At 27.3% G+C, this 8,685-nt stretch overlaps 1 long non-coding RNA gene across 5 annotated transcripts; it reads left to right on the top strand.

Moving 5' to 3' along the window:
- The first annotated feature begins 465 nt into the window (after positions 1 to 465).
- On the top strand, positions 466 to 8,473 carry LOC147816756 (uncharacterized). Of its 5 annotated transcripts, none has more exons than XR_015429039.1 (5): positions 466 to 765; positions 2,485 to 2,514; positions 3,876 to 3,909; positions 4,538 to 4,582; positions 8,304 to 8,473. It is a non-coding gene; the product is annotated as an uncharacterized LOC147816756 (long non-coding RNA). The 5 variants fall into 5 exon arrangements; XR_015429043.1 differs by lacking the exon at positions 466 to 765 and adding an exon at positions 797 to 1,184; XR_015429041.1 differs by lacking the exon at positions 2,485 to 2,514 and having other exon boundaries at positions 545 to 765.
- Positions 8,474 to 8,685: the final 212 nt, after the last annotated feature.

The following is an 8,685-nucleotide window of genomic DNA, read 5'->3' on the forward strand; positions in this document are numbered from 1 at the left end:
GAAGAGCTTAAAATGAGGAAATTCGCCTTCTAAAACCCTTTAAAGATAGGAAGCGCGAAGTCCCTCTTCACTGTTAGCCCGATTTCGGACCTTAATAATGACCTATAATATTTTAATTGGACCAGGTATTATATTGCAGGGTAATAGTGTACACTTCTACTGGAAATAATTATAGGTCAATTAGGGGGCACACAGCGTGACCCTAAAGTTTACTATGTATGCCTATGTGAAATAAAGTGTTCTGAGAAGCTTAAAATAAAGAAATAAGACTTATAAAATGCTTTAAAAATTCAAAGACATCTTTCAATGGTTAACTAACGCAAGGCGCGATATCAGATCTTAATATTGACCTATAATACTTTAGTTGGACCAGGTATTATATTACAGGGTAATAGTGTACCCTACCACAGGAAATAATTATAGGTGAATTAGGGGGTACACTATGTATATTTTAAATAGTCCCAGCAAAAACATAAGTTCTGGCCATCTTCGAAATTACTGACGGTACTGATTGAAAAGTGAAGGTGCAAATTACTGTCAGCTGGGTTGATTGCTGGGCCACCCTATGAACTTTTGCCAACATTGTAGGAAGTGTAGGGCCTGTACATTACAAACAGCCGCATCCCGTCAGTCTGAATCTACCCAATGGGCCACCAAGTTAAAGTTGTCTGCTGCCGCCAGTGAAGCGGTCGAGCGAGTAACTGTAACTCTGAATTTATTGTTTAGAAAAAGAAGCACGTTGGATTCTTATAATTTTCAAAAAAGGTAAGGTTTTATTTTTTTCTATTACATTGAAGTTATTATTTTAATCATTTTTGATTTACTATTGTTTAAATATGTTTACGACGTGCAGATTTCGGTTTACAAAGAACCGCGTTTGAAGTGCTGTTTTGGCGCTATGTTTTAGATTGGCAATCATCTTTATTCAATTAATACATCATAATTAACTAATTAACACCTTTCTAAGATAGAATAATAAAAAATATTAAATTTAATTCAATGAAAATGTACAGACAAATGTTTTATCAACACCAAGATCGCCGCCAAATTTTTAGCGACAATCGAGCAGTAGCACGCCAAAAACAAATATAAATTCTGTTGTATGATGACTCTTTAAGTGCAATTCATAATATGTTGTAGCATATGATATAAATCAGGTTTATCTAAGTATATTATGAAAATAGGTATGTATAATAATCAAGAATTTTCATTAAAACTTATTTCTTTATGTTAAATAATATTTAGATTTTAGTTAACTAATTGCTGTTAGTAATATTAAAAATTGTTTCTGTTATATGTATTTCATTTTAATGAAATTTTTGAGCTAAATTCAAGTGTAAAAATAGGTAAAGGTTTAATAATTTATACTAAATAGTTTAAATTAAGATGAAAAATTTATTTGTACATGTTAATATAAATAATTGCGAAGAATCGTGCTGTGAATTCTTAAACAACCTAAAAAAATATAGATTATGGAAAGTTTTTTAGCACGCAGTTGCTCATACTTAATTGTATATTGGCTAACCCCACTTATACAAAAAAAAAATATTACAAAATTCTTTTATATTTTGAAATCAATGTTAAGTTACTTCATAATTTTTGTTAAGAGTTAAGTGAATAATGTTTTTATTGTGAATTTCAAGTTAATATTCATATAAAATAATACCCGATTTTTATAGGGATTACAAAAATATATAAAAGTTCAATACAATATGAAAACAAAATTCATACTCAATAAAAATAACAAACAACTCTTTTTCTATTAGTTTTAAAAATGTTAGAAAACCTGTTAGCGCTCTCCATGAATTTCTATAGGTTTTCTTATTTCTTGCTGTGTTTATTATTAATTTAATGAACTCGCACTCGTATTGGTAACATGCGATCAAAATTTCTACTTTTCGACTAGTTAGAGTACTAAAATCTACAGGAGCTCTGTACTTGTTGACAATTTAAATTACAATCATTTCCTGACCGCTATAGACAGAATATAATACCATTTTATTTACAAGTACAACTTCTTAAAAGGATGTTTGACCACTTTCGAAGTAGCCGAGGTGCTTCAAATTTAACTTGTATTCTATTGAGAAAACAAGTTATAACTGCTTCCAAATCACTGAAAGCTAAATTTATAATAATTTTTTGCAGAGAATCTTTCAGTGGAAATAAAAGTTTTTCAATTAACTCCTTGAAAGATTTTCAATGCTAACCTTATATTTTGTGATCCTAGAGCCGAACTTAGAAAATTTTGTTGTTTTATTGTTGACAATTCTGTTAAGAAAATTTCCTGACCTACAAGTTATTTTTCTCATTCTAATTTCTGAAAAATATTATTCTAATTTTCATTCAAACGTTTTGAGTGCCCGTTGTGTAATGCTTTTTAAATTTTTGCTGAAAGTTAAGCGAAATTTTTTTTACTGTATATCTCAAGTTAATATTCACATGAAAGTAAGACCTTTTTTTTTCTTTTACCTCTTTAAATGTTAGAAAACCTGTGCCAGTCCTCCATGAATTTCTGTAAGTTTTATTACTTAATGTATTTATTATTTATTGAATTATCTCGCTTTCATGTTTGTAACAATGGTAACTTGCAATTGAAATTTCTACTATTTTCCAACTGAGTGAAGTACTGCGTCTCTGTTCTCATCAACTTCACTTTCCAAGTAGCTGAAGTGCTCCAAATTCAACTCTTATTCCATTGACAACTTACATCTTATCACTTAAAGGAATTTTTTTTTTTCTTAAACTAAATATCAAATCCTTATATTGAGCTTTGTATGGAAGTGCTAGACTAATATAATTATTAATAATAGTTTATTAGACACAATATGCTTTAATATTAGATTCCATTGAACACTAATTTAAACGTAAATTTACGAGTAGTTTGAAACACGGCTTAACGAAAAAATCTAGCCGCTTTTTTTTATTGATAATTTTCTTATTTTATTTTCATAATCTGTTTTGGCTTGAGCAAAATAGTTGTTGTTTGCCTGTCAGTCTGACCACAGCAAAGTGAGGGTTTAAACGCACATATTTTAAATTATTGTACTAGGGGGCGAACCATATGGAAACGACAAAAATTTGATTATAATCAATTTGAAAAGTTTTTTTCAAAATAAATTAAATTTCAAAAATGACTTTTATGTGAAACTGTTCTATTTTACATAAATTAAATTGAGAAAAGCAACTATTACCAACCAATTCCCCTGATAAAAATTTTTAAATTTATTAATAGTTAAAATGATTTATCAATTAACTTATTTTTTTTTTCATCATCTGCAGAATCTTTGATGTGCATAAATAATTTAATATTATTTTGAGAAGTAATATTTTAATTATTATTATTTGAATTATGATTTTAAAGAAGGATCAAGGACATTTTAAGGTATTAAGCGAATTCATTTATAAAGTACAGTGAATTCTCACTTATGCACCAGTCTTTGGGACCAAGAGAAAAAGCGTATAAGATTTAAAAAACAGTAAGTTCATGCAAATAAGAAAAGCTTCAGATTCAGCAAAAGCTAAATTTACAATAATTTTGTGCCGAGAATCTATTAGTGGGAATAAAAAAATAAATTTCAATTAACTCTTAGGAAGATTTTCAATGCTAACCTTATATTTTGTGTTTTTTTTTATTGTTGACAATTCTGTTAATAAAATTTCCTGGTCGAAAAGTTATTTTTCTCATTCTAAATTTCCTGGCCTACAAGTTATTTTTCTCATTCTAATTTCTAAAAAATATTTTAATTTTTATTCAATCTTTCTGTGTGTCCATTGGGTAATACTTTTTAAATTTCTGCTAAGAGTTTACCGTAAAATATTTTTACTGTATACAAGGTAATATTTACATAAAAATATGACCTTTTTTTTCCTTTTAGCTTTTCAACCTGTGCCAGTCCACCATGAATTTCAGTAAGTTTTTTAACTTTTATCATATGCAGAATCTTGGATGTACATAATTAATTTAATATTAGGTACTTTGAGAAGTAGTATTTTAATTATTATTACTTGAATTATGATTTTAAAGAAGAATTAGGGACATTTTAATGTATAAAGCAAATTTATTTATAAAGTGCAGTGAATTCTCCCTTATGCATCAGTTTTTGGGACCAAGAGAAAAAGTGTATAAGATTTTAAAAACAGTAAGTTCATGCACATAAGAAAAGCTTCAGATTCAGCGAAAGCTAAATTTACAATAATTTTTTGTGGAGAATCTTTAAGTGGAAATAAAAAAATAAATTTCAATTAACTCTTTGGAAGATTTTAAACGCTGACCTTATATTTTGTGATCCTAGAGGCGAACTTAGAAAATTTTGTTGTTTTATTGATGACGATTCTGTTAATAAAATTTCGTAGCCTACAAGTTATTTTTCTCATTCAAATTTCTAAAAAATATTATTCTAATTTTTACTTAATCTTTCTGGGTGTCCGTTGTATAATGTTTTTTAAATTTCTGCTAAAAGTTTACTGAAAAAAATTTTTACTGTATATCTCAAGTTAATATTTACATAAAAATAAGACCCTTTTTTTTCCCTTTTAGCTCTTCAAATGTTGGTAAACCTGTGCCAGTCCACCATGAATTTCTGTAAGTTTTATTACTTTTATCATCTGCAGAATCTTTGATGTGCATAAATAATTTATTATTTTGAGAAGTATTATTTTAATTATTATTATTTGAATTATGATTTTAAAGAAGGATTAGGGACATTTTAATGTATTAAGCGAATTCATTTATAAAATACAGTGAATTCTCATTATGCTTCAGTCTTTGGGACCAAGAGAAAAAGTCCATAAGATTTTAAAAACAGTAAGTTCATACAAATAAGAAAAGCTAGATAGAAAAGTTTCAATAGCTGAATAAAACTACAAATAGTCGTGAATAGCGGCTAAACCTTCTAATTGTTTTTAATGATTTCGAGTAATGTTTTTGTCATCTCTGTTTTCGCGTAAACTGAGTAATAGTAATCGCTATAGCTTTACATTCCTTGACCAAAAACTAACGTTTTAATTGGTGGTGGGAAAGACACTGCTAGATAAATTTTGAAAGCATATGGGTGGTATATATGGTGGTTTCAATGTGGGTGGTGTGATAGATAAGACACCTTATTCAAATTCATATAAAAAAAATGTCTTCCTAGAAACAATAAAGGTGAAAAAAATCCCATAGGGAAGAAAAATGAACTGTATTACTAGATCCAGTAACTTATTTCCTTTTATCTGTAACGAAGATTGTTTATTTGCTTTAAACTGAAAACTTTTTCTAAAAAATGGGATTATTTTTTTCTATTTAAACAAAAAATAAAATCAAAATTTTAGACTTTTAAAAATAAATTGTGTGCTGAATTGAAATATTTATTTTCTGAATGATGCATAAAGAATTATAATTATTATTATTTTCCTATATAATGATCAAGGGCCTTTGAAAACCTTTGTATATATGCAAAAGGCACATAAAAGAGGTGGCGCAGAAGTGATTGGTCACTGTATGTAGTTTTCTATTTTAATAATGGTTATTAATTTTCATTTTAATCGTTCACTTCCCTATTCAATGAAAAAAAGTGTTATATTTATAAATTTTATTGATGTATATAAAATATTTTTTTAAAAATTTTATTAAGTACAGTAAGATTTTGATTGTGAAAACACAATCATATTTAAAAACCTACCTTGTTAACATAGCTTAAAAACGTGTAGGTTAAAGAGAGAAAAAAAAGTAACGACAAAGTACTGATTTGAAGCATCTTGAAACTAACCTGTACAATATTGAATGCCTTCTAAGACATTATTTGGTAGAAAAAATTTTTGCGATAAGAACAATTTTTTAGTCCAAGCAAATAAAATGCCCCGTAAAAGTTAAAAAATTCTTAATAAAATGTGTAAGTAAATTTAATTTATGGTAACTAAGAAATAATGTTAATAACACCTACATTTCACTTATTTATCTATTCTTCAATAGTACAAAATATTTTTATTTGGCAATAATATATACACCTACCTTTTTAAAAACAAAAAAGTTTTCTTGAAACAGAAGTTTAAAATGTAAACACATTAGGAATCTCTAAACTAACATTTAAGTGCGACAGAAGCAAAAAGATTATAGAAATCTTACGATTTTATGAGTTAAACGAGATGAAAAACATCAGAACCAGTTTAATTGCATATTGAAATGTTGAAGTTTTTAAAGATTCTTTTTTAACTTTCCGCCCTATAAACGGGTTGTGGTTGTGTGACGTGGGCGACCCTGCTTCACCACAGGTGCCCACTGGGTAACGAGAAGAAAGTAGTAGTTCTGGCATTCCTGTGGCCAATGGGACAACCCCCCAATGCCTGCAATTTAAAAAAAAAAGGGGAAAAAAGTCTATAATAAGGAAACGCCCATTGTAACGCTCCTGTCCTTGGGCAATCAAACAGGTTTAAATGTTTTCAGTCTAATTTTTCTCTGAATTATTCATTAGATTTAAATAAGTTTTGTTTCTTTTTATTTGTGGCCCATAATGTGTGTATCCTATTACAGAGTTTATTTGCTAGAATTCGAAAAGTATATGTTGAAAGTGGTTAATGTGCAACTCCTGCTATTCTAATCTACAGAAAATGACAACTAATTTTTCTGTATCAAATAAAAATGCAGTGTACCTCCTCGAGAAGGGCCAACCGTCCTCACTGCCCTTTGACGACACTGTCTGATAATATTCCTTTTAAAAAATTTAATGTGTAAATGATGATTACACACTTTTAAAATTATTCGTGTTAATAAGTTTGATTCAGATACCATTACAAATATTTACTTTGTTAATTCTCAACTGGTTAAATTTTTAAAAGATTTTTTTAGTATCAATAAGTTTATTAAAAGATTTTTTAAAAAAATTTGAAATGAATATTTTTTTTAAAAATATGTACCTTTCAATATTTATTTTTAATTAATCGTTTATTAGTTAATAGTTTAAATTATGGAAAAAGCCTTCAAGTTTAACAATATTTTTTTCTATTGCACAATGTTTTCTATTGCACAATGATTTTCTATTAGCATGTTTTTTTTCTTTGTAAGCTACAAATTTTTCTCATTTTGATAATGGGTGAGAACTACTTTTTGAAATATACATGTAAAATAGTAGGTATAGGATGGTAATTTTACAGTCGTTAAGAATCGAATTCAGCTGTTACATAATAGTACACATTTTGTTAACTATTTACGGTGTTAATTAAAAGCCCTTTAAAAACTCGGTGTACCCTTTTTTTTTTAGGAAGCACCTTTCCCTTTTTTATTCCTAGGCATAGTAATGGAGTATTTAACAAATATTTTTTTTTAAAAGAAGGAACTAAATTAATAAAAAAATTTGAAGAAAAGAAATTTCATCAGAGATGTAAACAATGTTATTAATATTTATGTAAACTTTTCATTTTTTGTCTTACATCTATACCAGTTATATAAAGACATTACGGAAATCGTGACATTGGTCAAATCTGTCGTTATTCTTATCTAGTTCTTGTGTTTTTTATATGAGGAAAACATTAATTTCACAAAGCATCACCATTAAAGTAATTTAAGAATTTATTGATTTATAAAGTTATTACAGAATTGTAAAATTATCTGCCTTTTTAACTAGCAAATTTTGAGCAACCTTTTTTCATATGGTTTCAATTCTGGTTTCAATTCAATACATATTATTGTTTTGATGCCTATTTTAATATGAAAAATGTTGTAAATTTTGAAATTTTTTTTGTCAAGGGTATACAATTAAAAATTTAATCATAAAAGTAAAGCGAAAAAGAAATACTATTGATACATTCGTGCATGTAAGTAATATATATTTAAAAGTAATTTTTCTTCTACAGCTTTCCTTGAAACAATAATTTACATTAGAATATCATAATTGTTTTAAATATTAAATGCAATAAAATTGAGCACCATAAAATTAATGAAGAAAAAACTGCATGTTTTTTAAAATTAAATATTTTCTGAGAAAAGGTGAGCACAAAATTAAACACCCTGAATAACTTTTCATTTAACAGTTAGATTTTCATGTACTAGTTGTCAATCTTAATGGGTTCGTGAGTCAATATTCAATAATTTCATTCAGAAAGGAATTTTATGTTCAAAATCTTTCTAAATTATAAGACAGGTGTATGTTTTGCATGGTGTTACTAATTTGAAGACTAATTTGATGAGTCAAAATTTATCAATGAAATGATAAAAGCAAAAACTTTTCGATAGAAATTTTAGTTTTAAAAGCTCATTTTCACAAAAATACTTATGTTTTTAAAATATACGATTTGCATAATTTTTATTTTATTATCCTCTCTTTCAGGAGAACTCTTCTGTGCTATTCCAAGTGATTCTATGTAGACAAAGATATGATTTCTCTGTTGTTTTTATTATTTTTAAAATTAAATTGAAATTTGTGTAATATTTGTATTGATTAAGGTTATGTCTTTGTATTTATATGTCTTTGTATAATAAAATGTTTGCAAGAGACAATGTTGATTATTCATTTAACTAATTTCAGGGTACATTCAATTCATTACATGACTGGTTACATTAGTACATTTTTGTTCAATACACCTATTTTTTGTTAAATTTGCTGCAAGACTAAATATAATCAGTAAAACATGAATTCATGATCAGTATCGCACTAAATGATCATCTCTGGACAGCCTCTTAATATTATCGGCTGTAGGTTGTATTTATTT

This window comes from Parasteatoda tepidariorum, chromosome 1 (assembly GCF_982258835.1).
Source record: "Parasteatoda tepidariorum strain Cologne lab strain chromosome 1, Ptep-v5.0, whole genome shotgun sequence".
In the NCBI taxonomy this organism is placed as follows: Eukaryota; Metazoa; Arthropoda; class Arachnida; order Araneae; family Theridiidae; genus Parasteatoda; species Parasteatoda tepidariorum.